This window comes from Bufo bufo, chromosome 6 (assembly GCF_905171765.1).
Source record: "Bufo bufo chromosome 6, aBufBuf1.1, whole genome shotgun sequence".
NCBI lineage: Eukaryota > Metazoa > Chordata > Amphibia > Anura > Bufonidae > Bufo > Bufo bufo.
Genome location: NC_053394.1, coordinates 96,508,245 through 96,526,188, shown reverse-complemented (window position 1 = coordinate 96,526,188; position 17,944 = coordinate 96,508,245).

Here is a 17,944-nt window from a genome sequence, read left to right as displayed (position 1 = left end):
GTCCACATTATGTCACCATGCCACTCTATGGTATCATGCTGCCATCTCCACACTATATCACCATGCCACTCTGTGGCCTAATCATACTGCTGCTGTCACCTCCACACTTTGTCATTGTGCCACTCTGTGGCCTCCTGATGCTGCTGCCACCTCCGGACCCTGTCATTGCGCCACTTGGTGGTCTCCTCATGCTGCTTCCATCTGACCACTGTCATAGGGCCACTCTGTGGACTTCTCATGATGTTACCACCCTCCCCACTCTGACGGGGCCGCTATTGTCCTTGTTTGGCCTTCTTGAAATCACCATTTATTTGACCTTTCTTCTGATCGGTCAGAAGGAAGGAAAAATGAGACGCACAACGGATCCTGTCTGTGTAGCAGCTGTAAGGCCTGTATGGTTGCATCAGAATTGGCTTATGATTTGGTAGCCAAAAAGCAGGAGTGGGTACAAAACACAGAAGACATGCAAATATTACCTTCACGTGTCATCTCTGTTTTAGATCCACTCCTGTTTCTTTTGGCATTACCAATACTCATGGATTACTGAGCAAATGCTGACCGAGTGAAGGCGGATGCTCCCCAGACAGGATACATTTTTTGTGGGTTATTGTTCTGATGGATCAGAGGAAGGGCAAAATAATCAGTGACTTCAACACAAACTTACTGCTGACACCCTCTCCACTCTTCAGGGTACTTGTATAAGCGTTTAATAGAACAGGTTCTGTAGACATCTATGTGGAATCAGCTGACGAGGGTGTAAAAGGAGTGCGCATCTTCTTGACGCTAACATGGACAGGGGCGGACTGAGCGGTCGGGCACTTCGGACGTGGTCCGAGGGCCAGGCCGGGAAGGGGGCCCATGGCGGCAGGTCACAGGGAGATGAACGCACAAGGCCCGCAGCCTATCAGAGACCGGTGATGTCAATGCGCCGCCTGAGCCGTACAGCGCGGTACACAGGCCGGAAGAGGCCTGCATCGCAGTTGAGGTACTGTAAGTAAAAGTTTTTTTTTTTGTTTTGTTTTTTATACCGGACTATCTGTTACTGGCACATGGGGGGAAGGAGAGAGGCACTTGTTACTGGCACATGGGAGGGGGAGGCACTTGTTACTGGCACATGGGGGGGAAGAGAGGCACTTGTTACTGGCCCATGGGGGGGAGGCACTTGTTACTCGCACATGGGGGGGAAGAGAGGCACTTGTTACTGGCAAATGGGGGGGGGGATTTGTTACTGGCATATGGGGGGGAGAGAGGCACTTGTTACTGGCACATGGGGGGGAGAGGCACTTGTTACTGGCATATGGGGGGGGGAGAGAGGCACTTGTTACTGGCACATGGGGGGAGAGAGGCACTTGTTACTGGCATATGGGGGGGAGAGGCACTTGTTACTGGCACATGGGGGGGAGAGGAAGGCATTTGTTACTGGCATATTGGGGGGGGAGAGGCATTTGTTACTGGCACACAGGGGCATCTATGGGGGGCACTTGTTACTGGCACATTATTATGGGGCACTATGGGGGCTTCTACTGAGGCCACAAAGAAGGGGTATTTTATATGGGGGGCTCTGTGTGGTACTAGTATTATTAGGGGTATTATCTGCTTCTCCAGTATAGTATTTGGGAGCACAGCGGCACAGTATTGGGGGTAGTAGGATGATTAGTCCAGAAGATGGGAAGATGATGGAAAATTAGTAAACTAAGATTTATTTTTGTTGTCAAACTGTAGAGACGGAAAATGGCGACAAAATGGTGGTCTGGTCTGAAAGGAGAAGACGAGGACAGAGAACATCTACATCAAAGTCACTGGATGTAAGAGGTATAGGGCGCTGTATTTCTGTAGTGATGGGATCAGGGGCGTAACGATGGCGGTGCGACCGCGACCGGGGGGTGGAGGCGGGATATGGGTGTGGCTGGAGGCAGAACATGGGCCTGGCTGGAGGCGGAACATGGGTGGGGCCTGGAAGGGGACCCTTGATCTATTTTGCCTGGGAGCCCTGAGGGTTCTCAGTCCGCCCCTGAACATGGACCTGTAAGGCTGAATTAATACTTGAGTTATTTGGTCAGTTTTGGCCCCGTGACTGCCCAAATAAGTGAAGTGTGCAGTGACCCCAGCACACTACCTATGCGTATTACTGCAAGGCACAGTGTTCTACACCCATATAAAGGCTCTATGAAGCCCGGAAATAGCCGTTTTTTTTATCGCGATTCGTCACGAATATATTTGGATCAAATCAAATTTTTTGGGAAATTCGCTCATCTCTAATCATAATCCCTGACAAACAGAGAGAATGAGGCAGCTCTTTACCTCAGTGCTATGAAGTAACTTGTCCTGCTGTATGATTAGGACATGTTTTGTGTGTACTAATAGGACGGTGGCCATTTTGTTTCTCTTAATGATTGCTCCCTAGACAAAACGAGCCATTATAACTGATGAAAGGTAATTGGGAATATATTTATAATGAAGTAATAACATAGTAACATAGTACATAAGGCCGAAAAAATACATTTGTCCACATTTGTCCATCCAGTTCGGCCTGTCATCCTGCAAGTTGATCCAGAGGAAGGCAAAAAAAACTGTGAGGTAGAAGCCAATTTTCCCCACTTTTGGGGAATAAAAAATTCCTTCCCGACTCCAATCAGGCAATCAGAATAACTCCCTGGATCAAGAACCCCTCTCTAGTAGCTATAGCCTGTAATATTATTACACTCCAGAAATACATCAAGGCCCCTCTTGAATTCCTTTATTGTACTCACCATCACCACCTCCTCAGGCAGAGAGTTCCATAGTCTCACTGCTCTTACCGTAAAGAATCCTCTTCTATGTTTGTGTACAAACCTTCTTTCCTCCAGACGCAGAGGATGTCCCCTCCTCACAGTCACCGTCCTGGGGATAAATAGATGATGGGATAGATCTCTGTACTGACCCCTGATATATTTATACATAGTAATTATATCTCCCCTCAGTCGTCTTTTTTCTAAAGTGAATAACCCTAATTTTGATAATCTTTCAGGGTACTGTAGTTGCCTCATTCCAGTTATTACTTTAGTTGCCCTCCTCTGGACCCTCTCCAGCTCTGCTATGTCTGCCTTGTTCACAGGAGCCCAGAACTGTACACAGTACTCCATGTGTGGTCTGACTAGCAATTTGTAAAGTGGTAGGACTATGTTCTCATCACGGGCATCTATGCCCCTTTTGATGCAACCCATTATCTTATTGGCCTTGGCAGCAGCTGCCTGACACTGGTTTTTGCAGCTTAGTTTGCTGTTTATTAAAATTCCTAGATTATTTTCCATGTCAGTGTTACAGAGTGTTTTACCATTTAGTATGTACGGGTGACTTGCATTAGTCCTTCCCATGTGCATAACTTTACATTAGTCACTGTTAAAACCTCATCTGCCACTTATCTGCCCAAGCCTCCAATCTATCCAGATCCCTCTGTAGTAGTATACTGTCCTCTTCAGTGTTAATTACTTTACACAGTTTAGTGTCATCTGCGAAAATTTATATTTTACTATGCAAGCCTTCTACAAGATCATTAATAAATATATTGAAGAGAATAGGGCCCAATACTGACCCCTGAGGTACCCTATTAGTGACAGTGACCCAATCTGAGTGTGTACCGTTAATAACCACCCTCTGTTTTCTATCACTCAGCCAGTTACTTACCCATGTACAGACATTTTCTCCCAGTCCGAGCATTCTCATTTTATATACTAACCTTTTATGCGGTACAGTGTCAAATGCTTTGGAGAAGTCCAGATATACGACATCCATTGATTCGCCGCTGTCAAGTCTAGAACTTACCTCCTCATTGAAACTGATTAAATTAGTTTGGCATGACCGAACCCTCACGAAGCCATGCTGATATGGCGTTATTTGCTTATTTCCATTGAGATGCTCTAAGATAGCATCTCCTGGAAAACCTTCAAACAGTTTACCCACAACAGATGTTAAACTTACCGGCCTATAGTTTCCAGGCTCTGTTTTGGACCCTTTTTGAATATTGGCACCACATTTGCCATGCGCCAATCCTGTGGAACATTCCCTGTCAGTATAGAGTCCGCAAATATCAGAAATAAGGGTCTGGCTATGACATTACTTAATTCCCTTAGGATACGGGGGGTGTATGCCATCCGGTCCTGGAGATTTGTCTATTTTAATCTTTTTAAGTTGCTGTTGTACTTCTTCTTGGGTCAGATAGGACACTTTTAATGGGGAATTTATTTTTACATTCAGCATTTCACCTGACAGTTTATTTTCTTCAGTGAATACATTGGAGAAAAAAATATTTAACAGCTTTGCTTTCTCCGCGTTGCTCTCTGTGACTCCCCCCTCATTACTCTTTAAAGGGCCGACACCTTCAGATTTATACTTTTTAACATTTATATTATAATTGAAGAACATTTTAGAGTTAGTTTTACTCTCTTTGGCAATTAATCTCTCGGTCTCTAGTTTGGCCGCTTTTATTTGTTTTTTACATGTTCTATTTTTTTCCTTATAGTTTTTCAGTGCTTCCGCGCTACCCTCCTGTTTTAGTGATTTATATGCTTTCTTTTTGCCATTTATTGCTTTCTTTACAGTTCTATTTATCCACATTGGTTTCTTTTTGTAATATTTAAGTATTTTCTTAATTCCCAGAGAACCCCTTTAATGTTCTCTGTCCCTTTCCTTTGGTCCGTCAGAAAACCGTTGCTATGGCTTGTCTGTCTTCCCTTTAGTATAAACAGAAGACAGAGGGGTGGGCCTCCACACTGCAGGCCTGCATTAGGCTTCAGAGTGATAAGGCATGTCTCTCAGTAATCCAATCTGATTGGCTGGCAGGAAGCTGCTGGCTACAGCAAGTATGTGAAGTGAGGGAAAGCAGTTTTGGCCTTAGAAAACTGGCAGAGGAGCCACCTTGAGATCATCATATTGTAGAGGTTAAAGGGAAACTGTCATCAACTTTATGCTGACCGTACTGAGAGCAGTATAAAGTAGTGACAGAAATGCTGATTTCAGTGGTGTCACACATCAGCTAAAAGTGAGTGGTTGCCGAGAACCAGCATCATAATCATTGCAGCCCAGGCCTTGAAAAGAGTCAAATCTACCTGAGAAGAGTCATGGTTATTCATAAATTCCTGCTCTCCCTGCTGATGACTGACAGTCTTCTACCTAGTTTTCTCCCTTTCTCTCTAGGAGAGAACTGCCAATCATCAGCAGATAGGTGGGAAAGCAGGAGATTATAAATAACCATGACTCTTCTAAGGTAGATTTGACTCTTTTCAAGGCCTGTGCTGCAATGATTATGATGCTGGTTCTCGGCAACCACTTACTTTTAGCTGATGTGTGACACACCGCTGACATCAGCATTTCTGTCACTACATAAAGTTGATGACAGGTTCCCTTTAAAACAGCCGTAACTAAGGGGAAAACTCAAGGAAAACAGTGGTATGTGAAGAAACTAAAGATTGCCTTATACATAATGCTGCAGCAGCAGTAAAATATGCTATTTTTTTTAATTTAAAACATGACAGTTACACTTTAATCATGGTTGACTGTAATGCTGAAATACAACCCAAGAATGTGAATACAGTAGTGCAGTTCTTGCTCTGGAGAACCTTGATTGTAGTAAATACTGTACATGCTGGGGAGTGGTGGGTCTTATTCACCACTGCTCATGAAGTCTATTGACTGTATACAGATCAAGAATGTTTCCATGTTGGCGCGCTGACAGTCTCCTGTATAAAGAACCCTTTATAGCATAGTCTTACCTTCTAACACTCTATTACATATACTGTATATGTACACTATTTAGATTTCACAAAAAAGCTGAATGCTTTTTCCAGGATCCATCGGGACCCGCAAAACCACTCTAATTACAGATATCTTGTCAGGTTGAAGAAAATTGGCAATATACAACCATCCCGAAGCTGCATGGATTGGTCATTCAGGGAAACAGTCAAGTGACACCCACTCTTCTGAAAATCCTGCTTCCGTCAGCATCACTTCTTTTACCAGGTTTTTGGACGATGGACTGGGGTGTCACCTCAGCTGTGGACCGGGCCAGAACTGTTCCTCTTCCTGGCGCATGCACAGATGAGGTGGATTCGGGTGTTTGCTCATGGGTCAGGGAGAGGAATAGTTCTGGCCACATCTACAGTGGAAATGTCCTCCTATCCATAGTCCAGGTCAGAAACTGAGTAAAGTATGTGACGCTGGCAGAAGCCGACTGGGTTCCCTAGAGGCTGATCCACACAACTTTTGGATTATTACAAACTTTCTTCTACAAGTGAGATGTCTAATTCAATTGCTAGACGTCCTGGGCTCACAAAGCCCAGTTGCAAAATTATTGCATTGCAGTCTAGTATTTACATTTCTTGTAGTTGTCAATGGAGACAGCTGTCAATCTTGTCAGACGGCTGAGCTCCTTTAAAACAACAGAGGTTATTTTCTACTTAATCATAAACTCTACAGTGTCCAGTGTTAGACTTTGAATCACCAAGAAATTCTGAGAGATTTCAGCTCAGAACTGCAAAATTGTGATCACGGCTCTTAAAGTGACTCTCCAGTACCTGGGAAAAAAATGCTAAATGCTTGAAGCATAAATCACTGTGAAAGGTGCACCACAATGATATGCAACTGACAACACTGGCTAATCCCTCAAGCTGATGTTAAAGGGAGTCTGTCACCCACCTGACCGGTTTCAAACAGGTGACATTGTTCAGTGGGGCACAAAGACATGACACAGATGTTACCCGTGGTTAGTTCTTTTGATGCTTCAAATCGTCCAAAAAGTTGTTTTTATCATATGCTAATGAGCGGTCGCAAGTGCCCAGGGGCGGAGAGTTTTCTGAAAGTGCCCAAGTTCCCCCGCCTCACTCGCGCCTAACTCCGCCCCTTAGTAAGCTCAGGCCAGCCCTGTGGCTCTGTGACATCATATTTCCCTGTAGGCTGTTTGAGCATCACTGCCGGGCCCGGGCATGCGCACTGTTCTGCCCACTGTGGGCAGAGGGACAGGGATATGGAGTGCGCATGCACCAGTTACTGGCGTGAAATTGGTGCATGCGCACTGCATATCTCTGTGCCTCTGACCACAGTGGGCAGAACAGTGCGCATGCCCGGGCCCGGCAGTGATGCGCGAACAGCCTACAGGGAAATATGATGTCACAGAGCCACAGGGCTGGCCTGAGCTTACTAAGGGGCGGAGTTAGGCACGAGTGAGGCGGGGGAACTTGGGCACTTTCAGAAAACTCTCCGCCCCTGGGCACTTGCGACCGCTCATTAGCATATGATAAAAACAACTTTTTGGGCGAGTTGAAGCATCAGAAGAACTAACCACGGGTAACATCTGTATCATGTCTTTGTGCCCCACTGAACAATGTCACCTGTTTGAAACCGGTCAGGTAGGTGACAGACTCCCTTTAAGAACTGAGACTTTAGCCAATGTATTCCTGTCAGGAACACATCGGAGCCCTTTTGCACCACCGTCAAGGTATTTCAGTGTGGCATGGGTTCCTACCACTAAATTACCTACTGTGTGTGAACATGGTCTGAGAGGTGCTAAGATGCAACTTACAGCCAAGCTCCCACACACCTCCATAGTGAAATCACTCAGGTAGTGGGAGAGATGATAAGGCTGTAAGACCCACCTATAACAGTCCATGTGACACAGGCTACCAGGTGCTACAAGGAGGTTGTATCTTAGCACCTCTCAGACCGTGTTCACACACTGTAGGTAGTCTAGTGGTAGGAACCCATGCCACACTGAGATACCTTGACAGTGGTGCAAAAGGGCTCCGATGTGTTCCTGACAGGAATACATTGGCTAAAGTCTCAGTTCTTAACATCAGATTGAGGGATTAGGCAGTGTTGTCAGTTGCATATCATTGTGGTGCACCTTTCGCTGTGATTTATGTATTTTTACATTTGCATCCACAGATTATACTATCTTGTGTGGGATGCTTCTGTGGTGCATGTGGTCCACTGCCGACATCCTCCATTGTATGCATTTTTGCTGGGGATTGCCATTAGCAACGGATCACATGCAGAGGAATTGCTCCCCCGGTTATAAACAAGCCACAGTGTTTAGGGTTTTTGAGCATTTCCTCCCATTTAGGCCACTTTATTTCAGTTATTTTTTTAACCCCTTAAGGACTTAGGACATGTTTGCCGAGTCCTTAAGGACCCAGGGCGTACCGGTACGTCCTAAGTTTAAAATTACATTGCGGCGCGGCGGGGGTTAATCGGAACAGGATGTCCGCTGAAATCATTCAGCGGGCATCCTGTCGCAACGCCCGGGGGGGTCATGTGATCCCCCCGCATCGGCGATCTCCGCAAACCGCAGGTCAATTCAGACCTGCGGTTTGCGGTTTTACCTTATCCGGCGGGCGGCGGTGCCATTGGGTCCCCATGCGGCTGTAGGGGGGACCCGATGGCATGGAAGGCAGCGCGATGCCTTCCTTAGGCATTTGCGATGCCCTCCGGTGACGAGCCTGTGAGATCCAGCCGAAAGCTGTATGAGTAATACACACTGTATTACTCAAACAGCCAATGCACTCCAATACAGAAGTATTGGAATGCATTGTAAAAGGGATTAGACCCCCAAAAGTTGAAGTCCACAAGTGGGACAAAAAATAAAGTAACAAAAAAGTTGAAAAAAATAAAGTTTTCCCCCCAAAAAATTAAAAGTTTCAAGTAGAAAATAAACCAAAACGTAATTTTCCCCAAATAAAGTTAAAAAAATACATATTAAGACATATTAGGTATTGCCGCGTCCGTATCGACCGGCTCTATAAACATATCACATGCCTAACCCCTCAGATGAACACCGTAAAAAATAAAAAATAAAAACTGTGCTAAATAAACAATTTTTTTGTCACCTTACATCACAAAAAGTGTAATAGCAAGCGATCAAAAAGTCATATGCACCCCAAAATACTGCCAATCAAACCGTCATCTCATCCCGCAAAAAATGAGACCTTACCTAAGATAATCGCCCAAAAACTGAAAAAACTATGGCTCTCAGAATATGGAGACACTAAAACATGATTTTTTTTTTGTTTCAAAAATGATATTATTGTGTAAAACTTACATGAATAAAAAAAAAGTATACATATTAGGTATCGCCGCGTCCGTATCGACCGGCGCTATAAAAATATCACATGACTTAACCCCTCAGATGAACACCGAAAATCTTTTAAAATAAAAACTGTGCTAAATAAACCATTTTTTGTCACCTTACATCACAAAAAGTGTAATAGCAAGCAATCAAAAAGTCACACGCACCCCAAAATAGTGCCAATAAAACCGTCATATCATCCCGCAAAAATAATACCCTACCCAAGGTAATCGCCCAAAAACTGAAAAAATTATGGCTCTCAGACTATGGAAACACTAAAACATGATTTTTTTTGTTTAAAAAAAGAAATCATTGTGTAAAACTTACATAAATAAAAAAAAAAGTATACATATTAGGTATCGCAGCATCCGTAATAACTTGCTCTATAAAAATATCACATGATCTAACCTGTCAGATAAATGTTGTAAATAACAAAACGGTGCCAAAACAGCTATTTCTTGTTACCTTGCCTCAAAAAAGTGTAATATAGAGCAATCAAAAATCATATGCACCCTATCCCGTAGTTTCTAAAATGGGGTAAATTTTTTGGAGTTTCTACTCATCAGGGCGGCTTCAAATGGGACATGGTGTAAAAAAAAAAAAACAGTCCAGCAAAATCTGCCTTCCAAAAACCGTATGGCATTCCGTTCCTTCTGCGCCCTGCCGTGTGCCCGTTACGACCACATATGGGGTGTTTCTGTAAACTACAGAATCAGGGCCATAAATATTGAGTTTTGTTTGGCTGTTAACCCTTGCTTTGTTACTGGGAAAAATGGATTAAAATGGAAAATTTGCCCAAAAATTGAAATTCAGAAATTTCATCTCCATTTGCCAATAACTCTTGTGGAACGTTTGTAAAATCAGTTTTGAATACCTTGAGGGGTGTAGTTTCTTAGATGGGGTCACTTTTATGGAGTTTCTACTCTAGGGGTGCATCAGGGGGGCTTCAAATGGGACATGGTGTCAAAACAACCAGTCCAGCAAAACCTGCCTTCCAAAAACCGTATGGCATTCCTTTCCTTCTGCGCCCTGCCGTGTGCCCGTACAACGTTTTACGACCACATATGGGGTGTTTCTGTAAACTACAGAATCAGGGCCATAAATATTGAGTTTGGTTTGGCTGTTAATCCTTGCTTTGTAACTGGAAAAAAATTATTAAAATGGAAAACCTGCCAAAAAAGTTACATTTTTAAATTGTATCTCTATTTTCCATCAATTCTTGTGGAACACCTGAAGGGTTAACGACGTTTGTAAAATCAGTTTTGAATACCTTGAGGGGTGTAGTTTCTTAGATGGGGTCACTTTTACGGAGTTTCTACTCTAGGGGTGCATCAGGGGGGCTTCAAATGGGACATGGTGTCAAAAAAATCTGTCCAGCCACACCTGCCTTCTAAAAACAGTATGGCATTCCTTTCCTTCTGCGCTCTGCCGTGTGCCCGTACAGCGGTTTACGACCACATATGGGGTGTTTCTGTAAACTACAGAATCAGGGACATAAATTTACGAGTTTGGTTTGGCTGTTAACCCTTGCTTTGTAACTGGAAAAAAATTATTAAAATGGAAAATCTGCCAAAAAAGTTAAATTCTGAAATTGTATCTCTATTTTCCATTAATTCTTGTGGAACACCTAAAGGGTTAACAAAGTTTGTAAAATCAGTTTTGAATACCTTGAGGGGTGTAGTTTATAGAATGGGGTCATTTTTGGGTGGTTTCTATTATGTAAGCCTCGCAAAGTGACTTCAGACCTGAACTGGTCCCGAAAAACATTTGCTTCTAAACTTCTAAGCCTTGTAACATCCCTAAAAAATAAAATATCATTCCCAAAATGATCCAAACATGAAGTAGACATATGGGGAATGTAAAGAAATAACTATTTTTGGAGGTATTACTATGTATTATAGAAGTAGAGAAATAGAAAATTTTAAATTTTTGGGTAAATTAGGTATTTTTTTATAAATAAAAATGAATTTTTTTTACTTCATTTTACCAATGTCATGAAGTACAATATGTGACGAAAAAACTAACTCAGAATGGCCTGGATAAGTCAAAGCGTTTTAAAGTTATCAGCACTTTTAAGTGACTCTGGTCAGATTTGCAAAAGATGGCCAAGTCCTTAAGGTGAAATAGGGCTGAGTCCTTAAGGGGTTAAATGCTGGAAGCACTTTAAAATAATAAAATAACACTCGTCTGTTTATGCTGCGATGTTGCCATTCCTTCCCAATAACTGCCTGCACATTAGTGGAGGTGAAGAGATGCATCTACATGCAGCAATCCCCTCCACTGTATGGGGATGAGCAATGGCTACTGCCAACATTTGTCCTTATACAGAATCATTGTTTCTGGGCACCAGATCACTGTTTACACAGGACACCCTGCTGCCCAGAAATGATGATTGAGGTGCCTGCATGAAAGATAATTTCATCCGATGAATGAGTAAGTATATTGCGTATTCATCCGATGGTTGGCAGCACATTTACACAAGTAGATTATCAGGAATGAGTGTAGTAACGGTTGTGCAGTATAAATCCTCTACTACTGTGTTCCTAGTTTCAAATCCAACGAAGTTCAACTTTTGCATTGAGTTTGCGTGAGTCTTCTTATAGAAGGATTAGATTATAGATTATTATTTTCTGTGTAATTTGCTTTAGATAGGAAAATTACATTGCAGACATTGTGAATGTTGACATGCTATGTATAGTGTTGCAAAATATAATGGCACTATACACTGGAGAGTTGTTGTTTGTTTTTTTAAAGGGGGGCACAAAGTTGTTAAATTAACAAAGAATCTGTACTCACCTCCATTCCACCGCTGTTCCAGTCCCTGCTTCTCTGCACTTCCTGTCCTGACACAGATGCAAATAATAATAAAAGGCTGAGGCCAGTGATTGGCTGAGTTGTCAAGCATTTCAAGCTGCATTGAGCTAGGACAGAAAGTCCAAAGCAATGAGGACTGGTTCAATGGCAGAACACCAGCTGCTGGGGATCGGTGGAAGTGATTAGCCATTCTTTCCTATTTTTAACAAGTCCCTATGCCTGTAACATACACTACTCACAAAAAGTTAGGGATATTTGGCTTGTGGGTGAAATTTCAGGATGAACCTAAATTGCACTTTAACCTTTACAGATAAACTTAATGTGACCTTCTCTAAACTTTTGAATCCACATGTCCAACTGTTCAATGTTTCAGTACTTTTTGCACAACTTGCTGTTCTCTAACAAGGAGCTTAATGGCAAAATTCACAACAGGTGTTTGATTCATGGATCGTCCAATACATTTCCTGGTTCAATTAGAATTGGTATTTAAACAGTCCTCCTCGTCATGCTGTTCACATTTTGCCTCTGCATAAATAACACAGGCTTAATTTCATCTTTATGGACGACAATGCGCTTGCTCATCGAGAGACTGGTTGGAGCTGATGAAGGCCACATGACAAGTTTTTGAGACATTCACATTTTTGTGGGGGTATTCCCAACACTGTTGTTGGCATTTGTCTCAATAAATTGTTTGAGATGAGGAAATCACTATTGCATGCTTCTACTTAACCCCTTAAGGACCGGGCTCATTTTCACCTTAAAGGGGTTATCCCATCATAATGATCACTGTTAAATCTGTTAATGATTTGACAGTGATCATTTTTGTAAATATATTTGATTAACCAATTCCCACCGTTTAGGAGAAAATTCATCCCCACTTACCTCACTGTTGTCATTCCATCTCCCCTGGTTACGGCCACCGCTCTTCTCCGGAATCCCGGTGGCCGCGTTTGCGCAGAAGATTCCTTCTTTTCTCCTGGCCGGGCCACTGTCCTGAACGTGCACGCCGCCGCGCATGCGCGATAGTGACTTCTTCCTGGCCAGAATAGTACAGAGCCGTGAACGCGCACGCCGGCTCTTTACTATACTGGCCAGGCATAAGTCAGCAGGCGCATGCGCGGCAGCGTGCGCATTCAGTCCAGCGCACGGCCTGGCTGGGAGAAGACTTCAATCAAGATGAAGCCCGTCCCAGCCAGAATCCAGGAAGTAAACAGTGGGCTGGCAGCAGGTTTGTATGAAAATGCAAAGTGGGATAACCCATTTAAGGACCAGGACATTTTTTGCAAATCTGACCAGTGTCACTTTATGTGTGAATAACTTTAACACGCTTTTACTTATCCAGGCCATTCTGAGATTTTTCTGAAATTTTCAAAACCCAATTTTTAAGGACCAGTTCAGGTCTGAAGTCACTTTGTGAGGCTTACATAATAGAAACCACCCAAAAATGACCCAATTTTACAAACTACACCCCTCAAGGTATTCAAAACTGATTTTACAAACTTTGTTAATCCTTTTAGGTGTTCCACAAGAGTTATTGGCAAATGGAGATGAAATTTCTGAATTAAAATTTTTTCAAGTAACAAAGCAAGGGTTAACAGCCAAACAAAACTCAATATTTATTGCTCTGATTCTGTAGTTTATAGAAACACCCCATATGTGGTTGTAAACTACTGTACGGGCACACGGCAGGGTGCAGAAGGAAAGGAATGCCATACGGTTTTTGGAAGGCAGATTTTGCTGGACCGTTTTTTTTACACCATGTCCCATTTGAAGCCCCCCTGATACACCCCTAGAGTAGAAACTCCAAAAAAGTGACCCCATTCTAGAAACTAAACCCCTCAAGGTATACAAAACGGATTTTACAAACTTTGTTAACCCTTTAGGTGTTCCACAAGAATTAATGGAAAATAGAGGTAACATTTCAAAAGTTTACTTTTTGGCAGATTTTCCATTTTAATAAATTTTTTCCAGTTACAAAGCAAGGGTTAGCAGCCAAACAAAACTCAATATTTATGGCCCTGATTTTGTAGTTTACAGAAACACCCCATATGTGGTCGTAAACTGCTGTATGGGCACACGGCATTGCGCAAAAGGAAAGGAACGCCATATTGTTTTTTGGAAAGCAGGATTCACTGGGATAATTTTAAGCTGCCATGTCCCATTTGAAGCCCCTCTGATGCACCCTAGAGTAGAAACTCCAAAAACGTGACCCCATTTTAGAAACTACACTCCTCAAGGTATTCAAAACTGATTCTACAAACTTTATTAACCCTTTAGGTGTTCCACAAGAATTAATGGAAAATAGAGATGGAATTTCAGAATTTCACTTTTTTGGCAGATTTTCCATTTTAATACATTTTTTTCCAGTTGCAAAGCAAGGGTTAACAGCCAAACCAAACTCAATATTTATGGCCCTGATTCTGTAGTTTACAGAAACACCCCATATGTGGTCGTAAACTGCTGTACGGGCACACGGCAGGGCGCAGAAGGAAAGGAATGCCATACGGTTTTTGGAAGGCAAATTTTGCTGGACTGTTTTTTTGACACAATGTCCCATTTGAAGCCCCCCTGATGCACCCCTAAAGTAGAAACTCCAAAAAAGTGACCCCATTTTGGAAACTACAGTATAGGGTGGCAGTTTTGTTGGTACTATTTTAGGGTACATATGATTTTTGGTTGCTCTATATTACACTTTTTGTGAGGCAATGTAACTAGAAATAGCTGTTTTGGCACCGTTTTTATTTTTTGTTATTTACAACATTCATCTGACAGGTTAGATCATGTGATATTTTTATAGAGCAGGTTGTCACGGACGCGACAATACCAAATATGACTTTTTTTGGTTGTTTGTTTCAGTTTTGCATAACAAAGCATTTAAAAAATATATAATGATTCTTTAGGGTCTCTGTGAAGTAGAATGTAGAAATACAAAAAGAGGATTACGGTACAATTTGAACTTACTGGTTTTAGAAACAGACCAGGAGTCACAAAATAGGTACCTAGAGTAGAGGCTATCAGAGACGCCAAGGGGCGGAGGTGAGTTCTATATAGAACAATATATATATATAGACATGCATGTATACATATATATATGTGTATATACAGAGTTATGCTCGTCTGAAATAAAGGAACAAGATAGGCTGCTCAGGTGTTTCAGTGGATCAAGGTTTACCCTTGTACACTTCAGAAGAGATACAGGCGGTGTGGAGAGGAGAGAGAGGAACAAAACCTTTCACACCCGTGGAAGAAAAAGTTTGAAACACGTACCAGGCGCCAAATCTCTCGGTTATTAGCCGTGAGGAGGATACAGGTTGATTCTTATTTGTGTATACATGCGATCCTGGCCGGGGGGGAAAATAGTCTCAGGTGTCTTGAGTTTATCCTGGTGACTGCCCCCCCTGTGAAGTGAGTGCATTTGTTTTTATTATTATCATTAATATATGATCCTTAAACACCATCACTATAGAGCTGAGGTGTTTTTTTCCTAAACTCCGAGCTCTTTCAATAGACCTAGGTGAAGGTCTTTTTTTATCCTTTATATCTTATACACAAATAAGAATCAACCTGTATCCTCCTCACGGCTAATAACCGAGAGATTTGGCGCCTGGTACGTGTTTCAAACTTTTTCTTCCATGGGTGTGAAAGGTTTTGTTCCTCTCTCTCCTCTCCACACCGCCTGTATCTCTTTAGGGTCTCCACATTCTGAAAGCCATAATTTTATTTGTTTTTTGGGCGACTGTCTTGTGTAGGGGCTAATTTTTTTGGGGATGAGATTACGATTTGATTGGCACTATTTTGGGATGCGTATAAACTTTTTGATCGCTTGGTATTACACTTTTTGTGATGTAAGGTGACAAAAAATGGCTTTTTTTTACACCTTTTAGGTTAGGTCATGTGATATTTTTATAGAGCAGGTCATTATGGATGCGGCGTTACCTAATATGTCTGCTTTTTTTTTTATTTATGTACGTTTTACACAAAATAAATCATGTTTTAGTGTCTCCATAGTCTGAGAGCCATAGTTTTTTCAGTTTTTTGGTTTTGGATTATCTTGGGTAGGGTATGATTTTTGTGGGATGAGATGATGGTTTGATTGGCACTACCCTGTTTCCCCGAAAATAAGACAGTGTCTTTTATTAATTTTTGCTCCCAAAGATACGCTAGGTCTTATTTTCAGGGATGTCTTATTTTTCCATGACACAGAGGGATCAGAGGGGGGAATCAAAATGACACAGGGGAATCAGACGGGCGAATCAAAATGGCACAGGAGAATCAGAGGGGGGATTACCATTTTAGTACCCCCTTCTTATCCTCCTATGTCATTTTGATTCCCCCCTCTGATACCCCTGTGTAATTTTAAGTGATCCCCCTCCCCTGTGCCAGCGGACAGTGGGTTATTTAGTCTCTCCCCCCTCCCACCTTCACCAGACATCCCCCACCACTTTATCAGACTTCCCCCCCTCCCCCCTAAATCAGTCACCCCTGTGTGTCCGTGCCGGCCAGATTCCACACAATGTGCCCGAATCCTGCCCTGCGCAACTCACTCACTGTCTAATTGTGAGTCAGCCAGACTCCGTCAGGGCAGAGCGAGCAGCAGGCGGCAGCTTGTCATGGCGGTGGCACGGGCTCTCTGGTTTAAAGAGACCTAGCACTGCCTGAACAGCTCTGGCTGATCTGCGGCCAATCAGTGAGGTGCGCCGCCGCTACGGTCCAGAGGAGTCAGACGCCTTACAGTAGCTTCGGGGGCCTTATTATCGGAGAGGTCTTATTTTCGGGGGACGTTTTTTTTTTTTTTTTAACAGTGTTCACCTGAGGGGATAGGTCATGTGATATTTTTATAGAGCAGGTTCTTACGGACACGGTGATACCTAATATGTATACTTTTTTTTATTTACTTACGTTTTACACAATAAGCTTTTTTAAAACAAAAACAAATTATGTTTTAGTGTCTCCATATTCTGAGCCATAGTTTTTTTTATTTTTTGGGCGATTGTCTTAGGTAGGGGCTCATTTTTTACGGGATGAGGTGACGGTTAGATTGGTACTATTTTGGTGGGTATACGCCTTTTTGATCGCTTGCTGTTGTACTTTTAGTGATGTAAGGGGACCAAAAAAATGGTTTATTTAGCACAGTTTTTATTTTTTACGGTGTTCATCTGACAGATTAGGTCATGTGATATGTTTATAGAGCCGGTCGATACGGACGCGGTGATACCTAATATGTCTACTTTTCTTTTTTTTCCTATTTTTTCCCTAATTTTTTTTACTTTATTTGGGAAAAAAATTCACTTAATTTTTTGTCCCACTTTAGGACTTCAACTTTTGGTTGTCTGATCCCCTTTACAATGCATTCCAATACTTCTGTATTGGAATGCATTGGCTGTATGAGTAATACAGTGTGTATTACACATACAGCTTCCTGCCTGTGAGATCCAGGGGGCTGGATCTCACAGGCTCGTCACCGGAAGGCAGCTCCGGTGCCTAAGGAAGGCATTGCGCTGCCTTCCATGTCATCGGGTCCCCATTACAGCAGACGATCCCTGCCGGAATGACCCGTAAACGCTGCAAACCGCAGGTCTGAATTGACCTGCGGTTTGCAGCGATTGCCAACGGGGGAGTTATTGGCGATTGCTGGTCTCGGACTCGGACATCAGGGCATACCTGTACGCCCTGTGTCCCTAAGAGGTTAAAGGGGTTGTCCGGTTTCAGAGCTGAACCTGGACATATTCCCATCTTCACCCCACCGTCCCCCCTGATATGAGCATCGGAGCATTTCATGCTTCAATGCTCTCCTTTGCCCTGTGCTGAATCCAGCAGGGCAAGGGCTTTTTTTGGGGAGATTCGGTGACGTACCAGGCTCTCCATGGGGAAAGCTAGGCGAAGACATCCACCTAGCATTGAGCACGGTGACATCACCGGCACTAATGGGTGGGCTTTAGCACTGCCCTAGCCTGTAAAACGGTTAGGGCAGCACTAAATCCCGCCCATCAGTGCCGGTGATGTCACCGGGAACACTGCTAGACAGAAGCTTCTGCC